The 14340-nt window shown below is 34.0% G+C and overlaps 1 protein-coding gene and 1 pseudogene across 4 annotated transcripts in view; both read left to right on the plus strand.

The window, feature by feature from the left end:
• Positions 1-14340, plus strand: part of Cdk17 (cyclin dependent kinase 17) — a 104912-nt gene that overhangs the window by 32039 nt on the left and 58533 nt on the right. The gene's annotated exons all lie outside the window — the stretch shown is intronic.
• Positions 8552-8885, plus strand: LOC113188937 (NADH dehydrogenase [ubiquinone] iron-sulfur protein 6, mitochondrial pseudogene; annotated as a pseudogene).

A 14340-nucleotide genomic window follows, 5' to 3' on the forward strand; every position in this document is an offset into this window, starting at 1 on the left:
TAAACATTGATGTGTGTGTGTATGCTGTTTTTAAATCCTTTGGGCATAGTCTGAGGAGAGGAATAGCTGGATCAAATGGTTCCATTCCCAGATTTCCAAGGAATCTCCACACTGTTGTCCATATTGGCTGCACCAATTTGCAGTCCCACCAGCAATGTATGAGTGTATCTTTTTCCCCCACATCCTCGTCAACACTTATTGTTGTTTGTCTTCATAATAGCTGCCATTCTGACTGGAGTGAGATGATATCGTAGAGTAGTTTTGATTTGCATTTCTCTGATTGAACATTTTTTCATATATTTGTTGATTAATTGTATATCATCTTCTGAGAAGTGTCTGTTCAGGTCCTTGGCCCGTTTGTTGATTGGGTTATTTGTTTTTTCGGTGCTTAGTTTTTAAAATTCTTTAAATACCCTAGAGATTAGTGCTCAGTCTGATGTGTGAGGGGTAAAGATTTACTCCCAGGATGTAGGCTCTCTGTTCACCTCACAGATTGTTTCTTTTGCTGAGAAGAAACTTTTTAGTTTGATTCCATCTATTTATTGATTCTTGGTTTTAATTCTTGCATTATAGGAGTCTTAATAAGGAAGTTGGGGCCTAATCCCACAATGTTGAAGATTAGGACCTACTTTTTCTTCTGTTAGATGCAAGTCTCTGGTTTAATTGCTATGTCCTTGATCCGTTTTGAGTTAAGTTTTGTGCATGGTGAGAGAGGTGAGTTTAATCTCATTTTGGTACATATGGGTTTCCAGTTTTCCCAGCAAAATTTGTTGAAGATGCTATCTTTTCTCCAGTGCATGTTTTTGGCACCTTTGTCTAATATACTTGTAATTTTGTGGGTTAGTTGCTGTGTCCTCTATTCTTTACCATTGGTCTACCAGTCTGTTTTGGTGCCAATACCATGCTGTTTTTGTTACTGTTGTTCTGTAATATACTTTAAGGTCTGGTATAGCGATGCCACTTGCTGTGCTCTTCCTGATAAGGATTGGGGTCTCTTATTTTTCCAGATGAATTTCATGAGGAATGCCATCGGAATTTTGATCAGAATTTCATTAAATCTGTATGGTGCTTTTGATAGTATAGTCATTTTGATAATATTAATTCTGCCTATCCAAGAGCAAGGTAAATCTTTCCATCTTCTAAGGTCTTCTTTGATTTCTCTCTTTAGGGTTCTGTGGTTTTCATTGTATAGATCTTTCACTTCTTTCTTTAAGTTGATTCCCAAGTATCTTTTTTTTTTTTTTTTGAGGTTTTTGTGAATGGGGTAGTTTTTTTTTTTTTTTCCCTCATTTCCTTCTCAGAGGATTTGTCACTGTGTTGATTTTATATCCTGCTACTTTGCTGAATTCATTTACTAGTTCTAGAAGTTTTCTGGTGGAATTTTTTGGGTCTTCTAGGTATAGAATCATATCGTCAGCAAATAGTGCTAATTTAAGTTCTTCCTTTCCTATACATATCCCTTTGATTTCTTGCATCGAATTGAGTGGCCAGTGTTTTAAGAAGTATGTTGGATAAAAGTGGTGAAAGAGGGTATCCCTGTCTTGTTGCAGTTGTTAGAGGGAATGCCTTCCATTTTTCTTCGTTTAGAATGATGTTGGCCTGAGGCTTAGCATAGTTACCCTTTACGATGTTGAGATATGTTCCCATTATTTCTAGTTTTTTTAGTATTTTGAACATAAAGGGGTGCTGTATTTTGTCAAATGTTTTTTCTGGGTCTATTGAGATGATCATATGATTCTTATCTTTAAGTCTATTGATGTGATGAATTACATTTATTGATTTCTATATGTTGAACCAACCTTGAATCCCTGGGATGAATCCCACTTGATCGTGGTGCACAATCTTTTTGATATGTTTTTGTATTTGATTTGCCAGAATTTTATTGAGAATTTTTGTATCTATGTTCATTAGAGATATTGGTCTAAAGTTTTCTTTCTTTGATGTGTCTTTGCCTGGTTTTGGGATCAGGGTGATATTGGCCTCATAGAATGAGTTTGGAATTACTGCCTCTTTTTCTATTTCCTGAAAAAAATTGAAGAATATTAGTATTAGTTCTTTAAATGTCTTGTAGAACTTGGCTGTGTATGTATTCGTCCTGGGCTTTTCATGGTTAGTAAGCTTTTGATGGCTTCTTGTATTTCCTCACTTGATATTGGTCTGTTTAAATTATGTATATCTTCCTGACTCAATCTAGGCAAATCATATGACTTTAAGAAATTTGTCGATGCCTTCAAAGTCTTCTATTTTATTGGAGTATAATGTGGGAAGCCATTCTGACACGTGATTGGGTGACTCCCGTTAAGGGCCTGAGGCACTTTGGCTATGTCGAAGTTTTCCCTACCCTTTCCTGATGAGAGAGCCCATCCGTGTGGGGGTGTGCCTGACCACTGACCCCGGGGACCCAATCACTGACCCTGACCTTGGAGTGCAGCCCCCCTCAACCTTCATTGGATGGAATTCTCCCCTGAATCTCTTGTTCCCCAATAAAAAGCTACTCCCAGGCTGTTCACTCTCTCCTCTCCTGCTAGCCCTGAGTAATCCTTGCTGCCCTGCTGGGCGGCTAGAGGAGCGAACCAGAGAGATGAGCCATCTCGGACCTAGCAATAGAAATAAGGTAACTGAGTCTGTGTTTTTATTTCGATCTCTTCTAACTAACTTTATGCCTAGAACCTCATTAATGAAACCATTGCGCAGGCCGCGTGGTAGAGTATAAGATTTCAAAATAATTTCTAATTATCCTCTGTATTTCTGTAGTGTCTGCCGTGATATTAGCTTTTTCATCACGTATGCTGGTAATTTGAGTTCTCTCTTTCCTTCTCTTTGTTAGCATGGCTAAGGTTGTGTCAATTTTATTTATTTTTTCAAAGAACCAACTTTTTGTTTTGTCAATTTTTTCAATTGTTTCGATTTCATTGATTTCAGCTCTAATTTTAATTATTTCTTGCCTTTTACTGCTTTTGCTGCTGATTTGTTCTTCTTTTTCTAGGGCTTTGAGATGTAGTGTGAGGTCATTTATACTTTTTCTTCTTTTAAGGAATGAACTCCATGCAATGAATTTTCCTCGTAGTATTGCTTTCATAGTGTCCCAGAGATTTCAATATGTTGTGTCTGTGTTCTCATTTACCTCTTAGAATTTTTTAATCTCCTCCTTGATGTCTTTTGTGACCCATTGTTCATTCAGTAGCATATTGTTTAATCTCCAGGTGATGGAGAAATTTTTATTTTTTATTTTGTTGTTGATTTCCAATTTCATTCCATTATGATCTGATAAAAATGCATGGTCGTATCTCTACTTTTTTGTATTTGCTAAGAGTTGCTTTGTGGCATAGAATATGATCTATTTTAGAGAAGGATCCATGTGCTGCTGAGAAGAAAGTGTGTCCATCTGCTTGAAGCAGGTTGAAATATTCTATATATGTCAGTTAAGTCTAAGTTATTGATAGTGTTATTGAGTTCTATAGTTTCTTTATTCAACATTTGTTTCAAAGATCTATCCAGTGGTGAGAGAGATGTGTTAGAGTCACCCACTATTATTGTGTGTGGTGAATTTGACTCTTGAACTTGAGAAGAGTTTGTTTGATGAACATAGCTGCACCATTGTTTGGAGCTTATATATTTATGATTGTTATGTCTTGTTGGTGTATGGTTCCCTTGAGCAGTATGTAATATCCATCTTTATCCCTTTTGATTAACTTTGGCTTGCAGTCTACTTTATTTGATATGAGTATGGAACCCTGCTGGTTTCTGCAGTCCATGTGAGTGGTATGATTTTTCCCAACCTTTCACTTTTATTCTGTGTATGTCTTTTCCAATCAGATGAGTCTCCTGGAGACAGTATATTGTTGGGTCTTTTTTTTTTTTTTTAATTTTATCTGCTAGCCTATGTCTTTTGATTGGTGAGTTTAAGCCATTAACATTTAGGGTTTCTATTCCAGCCATATTTATTTTTGTTATTTAACTTGACTTGATTTTCCTCTTTAATTAGTTTTTCCTTTAGTGTACTACCTCCCTCTGCTGATTTTCATTGCTATTTTTCATTTCCTCTTCATGAACTATTTTGCCAAGGATGTTTTGTAGTGCCGGTTTTCTAGCTATAAATTCTTTTAACTTTTGTTTACCATGGAAGGTTTTTATTTAATCTTCAAATCTGAAGCTTAATTTTGCTGGATACAAGATTCTTGGTTGATTATCTTTCAGAGCTTGATATATGTTGTTCCAGGATCTTCTAGCTTTCAGGGTCTGTGTTGAAAAATCTGCCATTATCCTAATTGATTTAATCCTATATGTAATCTGATTCCTTTCTCTTGTGGCTTTTAAAATTCTCTCCTTATTCTGTATGTTGGGCATTTTCATTGTAATATGCCTTTGGTGTGGGTCTGTTGTGATTGTGTACATTCGGCGTCCTGTAGGCTTCTTGAATTTGGATTTCCAATTCATTCTTCATGTTTGGAAAGTTTTCTTATATTATTTCATTGAATAGATTGTTCATTCCTTTGGTTTGGACCTCTATGCCTTCCTCTATCCCAATAACTCTTAAATTTGATCTTCCTATGCTATCCCATGTTTCTTGAATGTTCTGTTCATGGTTCCCTATCATTTTTGCTGGATGGTCTATGTTCTTTTCAAGATGATTTATTTGATCTTCATTGTCTAATGTCCTACCTTCTAAGTGTTCTACTCTGTTGGTGATGCTTTCATTTGAATTTTTAATTTGGTTTATTATTTCTTTTATTTCAAGGATTTTTGTGGTGTTTTTTTTTTGTTTGTTTGTTTGTTTTGTTTTTTTGTAGAAACTCTATCTCCCTGTTGAGTTCATCTTTTGCTTCTTGGATTTTTTTTATGTATCTCATTGTGGAACAGATGTTTCACTGCCTGTATTTGTTCTCTTATGTCTTCTTTGAGATCCCAAAACATTTTAATTGTATATCCTGAAATCTTTTTCTGTCATTTTTTTCCCCCTGTAGCAGCTGCTTTTAATGATGTGTTGTCTTTTCTTTTTTTTTTTTTAAAGAGAGAGTGAGAGGAGAGAGAGAGAGAGAGAGAGAGAGAGAGAGAGAGAGAGAGAGAATTTTTTTTTAATATTTTTTATTTTTTAGTTCTCGGCGGACACAACATCTTTGTTGGTATGTGGTGCTGAGGATCGAACCCGGGCCGCACGCATGCCAGGCGAGCGCGCTACCGCTTGAGCCACATCCCCAGCCCAATGATGTGTTGTCTTGATTTGTTTGTGGTACTTTCTTCCCTTGTCTTTTCATGTTGCACATGTGTCTTCCTTTCCAGCTTTGTGGATCTGGTATGTTATTGCAACATTAATATATCAGATACAGAATGTGAAATCATTTAAAATGCTCCAAAATCTGAAACCTTTTAAATGCTGCTAGGACATCACAAATGGAAAATTCTGTACCGTTGTTAAAACTATTGTAAAAATAAATTACCTTCAGACTATAAGATGTATATGAATTAAACATATAAACATATTTACATATACATATAAACATATGTTTAGACTTGTGTCCCATTCCCAGGATATGTCTGTCTTTCTGTCTGATGTCTGACTGCTTATCTGTGTTCATTCTGGAATTCTCTTTCTCTCTCTCTCTCTCTCTCTCTCTCTCTCTCTCTCTCTCTCACACACACACACACACACACACACACACACACACTCCAAAATTTCATAAAATTTATAACACTTTGGTTCCAAGGATTTTGCATAAGGATCCTGTGTATGGTAATGACTAAGATTTATTACATCTAGAATTAAGGGAACTTTTCATGTGGATATTTATGTTACTTTCCCTTTTATTAAGGACTGATCATAGTGCCTCTAAAAGAAATGACTAAAATTGCTTGCTGTGTAGGAAGGGTAACATCTGTTCTCATACAGTATATGGAAGTGGCCTAGTTCTCCCTTGGAATGTCTCACACTTGCCAGTACTGTCCTCAGAAATAGTTTATTAATAATTTTAAGTAACCTGAATTCATTTAAAAATGGATTAGCCAATCAAGGAAGACTAGGTGGCAGTAGAAGTTGTTTGTTAGAGGCTTTTTGGTTTCTCTATCTGAATTCTCAGAAGAGTTTTCAAATGTAATCAGGAGTAGTTGAAAATATTTCTACTTGTGGAATGGAGCCTGGCATTTGTCTTTATGATTCTGCCCAAGGAGAAATGTTCATAGGTCTACCAAAGGAGGAAGAAGGAATGTTTACACGTCTTGTGTAGAAATCCCATTCATAGTATTATTTGCTTTAAATAAACAGTTATAAAAATCATAAAACAATTTGGCAAACAATTTTCGTTGTATAGATGTGAAATTTGTTTACTTTTAGATATTGTTAAATTGCTTTAAGGTGTGGGTTTACTCTAGTTAACAATTATCAATGCTCTAGCTTGCTCTATTCAATAATATCCAATTTCACATATATTGAGAGGTTTGTGTTTTACTCTTGATCCACATATCAACCAACTTATTTGTTTATAGGTTAATAAAAGAACACATTAGTGTTTGCATTTTGGCTTTTATCAGATTTACTTATTAGCTTAATGACTTGGGTTAGTCACTTAACTTTGGATTTTTGTTTTTTATTTGTATATCAGGAATGGTGAATTGTTATTTTACCTCACAGAATTGTTCTAAGAGTCAAATAAAAACCCTGTAAACTCCTTAGGGCCAGGTGCCTAGTGGTGTTATGTTTTTTTTTTTTTTTTTTCCCCTTAATTTTTACTTCTTGTGATCCTGGGGATTGTACACAAGGGCACTCTATCATTTTGTTTGTTTGTTTGTTTGGGATTAAACTCTGGGACTCTTGATTACTGAGCCACATCCCTGGCCCTATTTTGTATTTTATTTTAGAGACAGGGTCTCACTGAGTTGCATAGCAGCTTGTTTTGAACTCACAATCCTCCTGCCTCAATCCTCTGAGCCACTGGGATTATAGGCCTGTGCCATCATTCCCAGCTAGTTTTATTTTTACATAGGATCTCAGCAAGTTACTCATTCTGGATTTGAGCTTGTAATCTTCCTGCTTCTGCCTCCCAATTTGCTGGGATTATAGGCATGCACCACCATGCCTGGCTATTCATGTTATTTCAACAGTAAATTGGCAACTGAATATCTGCGTTGCAGTATACATTATTTTAATGTTTTAATAGAAAAGGTAATATACCATTTTCAAATATCTTGCCTTTGAGAAAAATGAATCATTTTTATGATTAATTTGAATAATATAAGGATAATATTATAATAATATAAGGATATAAACATTGAATAATATAAGGACAATTTTAAAACTTTATTTTTATGGATAAATATATAATATTAATAGAGTTTGTAGTCTATCAGGTTATTAGATTGGCAAAAATATCCGTGATACATTAATAGACAAAGGATTCTGAAAAAGATTTCCTCATAGCCAAGTAATACTTTTGCAAGTTCAGTACCTTCCTTTGTACTTATTCCTGTTTTTTATTAATAATGACACCATAAATCCTTGGTCATATTTTATGACTTTTTCATAGTAGTTGATGAGACTGATGGTAGGACTGAATTCCCATCCCCCTTCTTAAAAGGCAGGAGTAATTTACTAATCTTAATTTTTTTAAATTCCTAAGCAGTTTTTGAAGTCAATTTATGAAACATAGAAGAAAATATTTTCATTTTTCCTTTTTTAGGGTAGGGTAGAAAACCAAGCATACTTGAGTGATTTTCTGTAATACTTGCCATCTTTATTATAGTACTTACCTGAGAGGATTGTTGTAAGGAGGATATGTTTAAAGTTTAGAGGAGAAAACAAGATGAAAAGAAATAATACAGAAAAATCTTAAAGCCAGTGGCAGGGATCAGAAGAAACATGTTACTTCTTAGGAAATAACAATAAGAATGAAAGACTCTGGAAGCTGGGAGACAGTGGAATGATGCCTTTAACGTGGTTAAAGAAAAAAGAAAAACAATAATTTTTTACTCAATGAAAATATCCTTAAAAGTCCAGATTAAATAAAGATATTCTTAGGTATACAAAAGAAGTCATCATTATCAGACCTGTACTTAAAGAAATATTAAGTTCACCAGGCTAACTAAACAAAAAATTCACAGATGGAAGCATGAATGAAGGAATGAAGCCCTACAAAAAATTCACAGATGGAAGCATGAAGGAAGAAATGAAGCCCTAGAAAGCTAAATGGGGAAGGCCGTTAACTACTTAAACCAACAGTGTTAACAGTGTCTTATGGGCTTTATAACTTATGTGGAAATAAATATATGACATTAGGAAAAAGGAAGTAAATGGAGTTAAACTCTAAGACTTGTTCAGAACATGGTATAAGTACTAATTAAGGATAGCAAATAAATATATATTTTTATATCTTCTAAAGTAACACTGAAGTAATGAGGCTAAAAGATATACAAACCTAATACAAAAAAAAAAGAACATTTATCATTATCTCAAACTGAGGGCAAAAGGTAATTCAAACTGGATAATAGGTTTAAAGGGTAAACCTATAAAACTTGAAGAAGAAAATGTAGAAAAATATTTATGTTCTTCTACTGGTATCAGATGGCGGTGATGGTGACCTTCCACCAGCTTCTACTCCTGCCCCAGGGCCAAGTGGGGCTTTGGGGTACAGGTGTCACTAACAGGTCATGCATACTCACCAGGTTTATGATGATAAAGACTACTGGAAAAGTTGGTTTGTACATTGCCAGAAAGAGGTGAATGAAAACTTTTACTTCTTTGCCTTGAGCAGCAAAGCAGAGCAGCCTGTAAGTGAGGTGGACCACGGCAGCAGGAATGCAGTGGATGACCCCAGTTTGTGCATACACTTGGACAAAGAAATAAAACCGAGACCTGTGTCTGTTGTGGCGTACAATTCAAACAGCACCATCACTAGCATCTGCACATCAGCACCCAGTCCTCCACCGCTGTGGGAATCCCTTGACCTCAGGAGCTGCAGTGTGAGGCCGCTGTACCCTGTGCAGTTGCTCCCAGTGCTGAATAAAAGGACTGCCATTTAAAAAAAAAATACTTAGGACAGAAAGAATACCAAACATCAAATTAAAACTGATATTGGATTTCATAAGAATTAAAAATATTTGTTCTTTACAAAGACACCTTTAAAGGAACAAAATGTCAAGCCACAGAATATAAAAAAATTTATAATACGTGTCTGACAAAGATCATACAATCTACATTTGAAGAACTCTTTTAAAGAATCTTTATAGTAAGGCAGATAATAGTTATTACTAATTTGATTATCAATAATAACTAATAGTGGACAAAAGATGTGAAGAAGTATAATGAATGGAGCACATGAAAAGTTGACCAACATTATTAGTCAATCAAAAAATGCAAATTAGAATGATACCATTTATCAGAATGGCCAAAATTTAAAATATAGATAATACCAATGTTTCTGAGGATCTGAAGCAACTGGAACACATAATTTGCAGGTGGTATAAAAGATATATAAAAATATAAGATATATTTTTATAAAATATATTTTATTTTATATAAAATAAATTTTATTTACTTATAAATAAAATATAATTTATTTTATGTTTTATTTTTATATAGATATAAAACGGGTGCACCCACTTTGGAAATCTAGACATCTTTTAGAAGATAAATATAAATCTACTGTATGTCCCAGCAATTTGCTTAGGTATTTGACCAACAAAAATAAAGGCATATGTCCATAGCAAATTTAATTGTGATATTATAAAACTGGAAATAACCCAGATGAAATGTTGACATATCCATACTCTGAGGGTGTTAAAAAAAACCTGATACAGCGATATGAATCTCAGAATCCTTGTATTGGGTAAAAGTTACACATAGAAGAGTGCATATTTTTAGATGGTTCAGTTTATATGAAATTCTCAAGAAGTCTTAGTGGCCACTTGGTCACTTTCTAACACTGTGAGCTGTAGCACCTTGAGATTTGTAAAGTTGAAGGAATATTTTTTTTTTTTTTTAAGTCACAGTCTCTTGAATGAGTAGCACTCTTTGGAACCCTTGACTTCTGTGGAACCCCACTTGAAAACTGTACTGGAATTTCTAATTTTAATAATGCTAATGGATGATATGTTATTCTTTTCAAAACTGGAAGTGATGTATTTAGATATATGGAATGTATATCTGAGTATATCCCAGTGTCTGTGGGAAGGCAGAATTTATCATAAATACTATTATTTGAACATTTTTTTTTGAGGTATAGTTTTTGTAGCTCACCCCTTTAATGTGTACAATGTAATGTTTTTAATATATTTACCTTTGTATAACCATCAGTATTATCTAAGAAAATTTTCACCACCTCAAAAGAAACCTTGTACTAATTTCTATTATAGTCCTTTCATTTCTTCCAAGCCTTTAACCTTGCAAGTCTTGAATAAGATTATAGTTGGTCCTTATTATTTGTGGATTTTGCATTTATAGTTCAACCAATGATGGATTGAAAGTATTTAAGAAAAAAAATGTACAGAAAATGGACAGACTTTATTCTTATAATTAATTTTAAATGATACAGAATAATTGTTTATGTAATATGAATATTAAGTGTTATTTGTAAAGCATAAGGGAGGATGTTTGGATGTGGGTAGGTTATATGCAAATACTATACTATTTTATAGAAGGGACTTGAGAATCATGAATTTTGGCATCTGCAGGGGAGTTCCTGTAACTTATCTGCCATATATTCTTATGGATGATTTTATTCAGCTTCATTCATTTGAATGTAATAGAAACTGAATAAGATTAATCTTTATTCTCTCTCTGGGAAAAGATTGAGTAAATAACAAGGTATCAAAGCTATAAGAAAAATAAAAATAAAAGTTTAAGAAGCCAAAATATTTATATACATTTTGAAAATCGGTGAAAACTTATTTAACTTAACCATGTCCTGAGATAATATTCTTTTAGCAGTACAGTAGGTTATTAATGTAAGAGAGCTCTTTTGTTAATTTTTTAAGAAGTCCATAAAAGGATACATTAAGTCATAGTTTAATTTATACATTTTGTTTAGTAGTTATGCAATAATGTTAAGTTCTGTAATGGCATCTTAGGTTTGGAGAGATGTGGTATGTTTGAAATAGAAAACATAAACAGAAGGATTCAAAACATATCAGGCAATAATAAAAATATTAAAATGAATTACCAAGGTTTAGTCTAGGAGGAAAAAGCAACTTAAGTTTGAAAGTAATGAAATAGCTTTCATCTAAAATTTTAAAAATTCAGACCTTTCATTAATCCACATTAATCATTTCCTCTGAGAATTTTTGAATAGGGGAGAATTTAAAGTTTTAATATAGATACCAAATTTGGGCTTAAGAAATTTTCTTGAGTTTCCATTTTTGTTTTGTAAGGTTGGTACTTTGTTTTTATTATGAATTACAAAGGGGTTATCCTTTCTGAGTTTGGAGATTTAAAATAGGTACTCTTATTTTGATACTAATTATTTATATAATTTCTTCAGAATTCATTAGAAAAATTAAACATCCTAACTTAGCATTTTGTAACCCTAAATTTTTGTAAAATAAAATATTATCTTAAGTATCTAAAATGGAGAAATAAAATCATACAGGTTGGTTCTGGCTATTAAGCTAATTTCCTTCAGATGCAAAATCACCCTTTTAAATTTTACTTTGTAGTGTGGGAGCAGGAGTCCTATAAACTATTATTCTCTTTTGCAACTGGTTTCCTGGTACCCTCTACCAATAAAAGTATCGGTTAAAGATAACATAGAGAAACAAGGGATTTTTCTCCTTCATGTTTACTTCCTCTTCCTTTCAGTATTTCCATGGCAGCAAGGGTTTATACCCTGGCAGGAACAGGAGAGAAAAGTGACTCCAGTTTGCAGTTGTTGCATGCTCATAGAACCATACTCAGCACATCCCTTCAGAGATACAAGCATCAACTAAAAATCATTTCTCCTATCTCAGAGATCTGAGTATAGGCTTTACAGGGATCCTTCTTCCAGCTCTTGGCACTTCCAGTCCTTCTAATTGTGCCTCCTTTTCAGAGGTCTGTGTCCTAGTTTCATAAGGTTTCCCCTTCAAGTTTCAGCTTGAAGGAGAATTTAAGAATTTCAACCACTTCCTTTTGTTTCCCTCTGCTTTAGAGATGATAGCAGCTTCTTGAAGTTACTCCCTCTGTGATAATCTGTATTTTCCTTTTTCAGTTGACCAGATCCTGGTTAGCAGCTCCTATTAGATTTTCTCAGTTAAAATTATGGTTCTATTTTGGTCTTTTGACTGAACCCTGCCTAATATACTGGTAAAAATCATAGGCCTTTGCCCTTCAGAGTGCTGGAGATCACCTTAGGCCATCTTCGTTTGGTGGTTATTCAATCTCTGCAGTGTAATAGGCCTTTTTCTGTTCTTTGAATACTGTCCAAAGGTGGCCTCCCAGAGCTGCTTGGGAATACATCATCATCATATGCATTCTCATCTGCTTTTCTGTGTTTCTTATCTCAAGGCCTGTGATGGTCCTTTTTGACTCTGTCTTTAGTTCTTTTTTTAATTTTGAAAAATTTTTTAGTTGTAGTTGGACATAATTAATACCTTTATTTTATTCATTTATTTATTTTTATGTGGTGCAAAGGATCGAACCAGGCGCCTCACACGTGCTAGGCAAGTGCTCTATCACTGAGCCACGCCCCCGGCCCATGTCTTTAATTCTTAACAGAAGATTTTTTTGTGTGTACTAAGTGCTCATTGAGTATTTTAATTAATGAACATGATTGTAGATAATTGTAAAGGATGAAGTCGTGTTAAAAATTATCTGATGAAGGGAAAGATCTTATTTTGATAATTTTGGGCACTTAAAGTTTCTCAGAAACTGAGATGGCATCAGAGATAAGATATTCCTCCAAAAGTCATATATATGTCTGAGACTTGATTGAACTTTTCCACATTGGTTGTTCCTAAAATTGAATATGTTCATTCTTACCAGCATATCTTCACTAACTCTTATAAGATTGTTTCAGAGAAGAATCTGAATCCATCTGCCATGACACCTTTCAAGTTATCAGTTCTTTGTTTATCATGACTTACTTTTAATTAAATCTTTAAGCTTCCCTTTCCCTTCCATCTCAATTTTGCCCACAAAGTGAACCTTATTTTCTTTGTTGTAATTTTATCAATAGTACTTAAGGATCTGATGGATTCAGGGTCACAAAAAGGCTTTCTTAGTCTTATAGTTACATTGATTGCAATACACATTCTTTTCTAATATTTAGTAGGGTCACCCTGACTCACATATATTCTACTGCCAGATCCCTCCACAATTATGGTATATGTTACAGGTTTTCATGTTATTCCCATCATAATATTCTTTAGTATAGACTGCCTTCAAGTGTAATTAAACAAACAAATCTGTAATTACTATTAGTCACCTGTCTGTTTCTATAACAAAATGCTAGAGATTTATTTGATTATTAATAGGTTTATTTTTAACTCGCAGTTTTGGAGGTTTGTTCATGATCATTTGCTCCTGTTGCTTTTGGGCTTATAGTGAGGCAGTATATCATGGCAGGAGTGCTTGATAGAGGAAGCTCATTCACCTCATGGCTAGGTGCAAAAAATATAGAAGAGTAGAGGCTTTAGGAAATACTGCCTTATTTGTGGGTAAAACATTGACAAAAAAGAGAAGCCAAGAATGGAATAATACATGTTTCAATAGACACCAAATTCTGTACTTGATGGCCATATGTAGGCCATTTGTTTTAAGGGGAAAAACTCCATCTGATAAGTTTGGAAACTCAATTAAGTGACTTGCCTGAGATTACACAGCTACTTAGTGGCAAGTCTGAGAAAAAGAAATGAGTTGTTTTGACTAAGTCCTTTTGAAAATTCAAGTATTTTCACTTACTCCCTAAGATTTTTTAATCCACTTTTAATGCCTCCCTTTTCATTTTTAATTTTCTCTAAATATCTTAACATTTTTTCACAGAATTATGTTAATCATAATTCATATTAGCTCATGACATATTACCCTTACTGATACCTGCATAGTCTGCATATCTTTGCATTTATATTATCAATCAAATAGTTAAATACCATAAACCCAACTCTTTTTTTTTGATACTGGAGATTGAACTCAAGGGGACTCAACCACTGAGTCACATCCCCAGTCCTTTTTGTATTTTATTTAAAGACAGAGTCTCACTGAGTTGCTCAGGGTCTCATTAAACTGCTGAGGCTAGCTTTGAATTTACAACCTTCCTTCCTCAGCCTCCCAAGCCACTGGTATTACAGGTGTGTATCACTGCACCTTGCCCCAACTTCTTTTTAAAAATAATTTTTATTGGTACATTATAAATATACATAATAGTGAGATTCCTTGTGACA

Source organism: Urocitellus parryii, chromosome 5 (assembly GCF_045843805.1).
Source record: "Urocitellus parryii isolate mUroPar1 chromosome 5, mUroPar1.hap1, whole genome shotgun sequence".
Classification (NCBI taxonomy): Eukaryota; Metazoa; Chordata; class Mammalia; order Rodentia; family Sciuridae; genus Urocitellus; species Urocitellus parryii.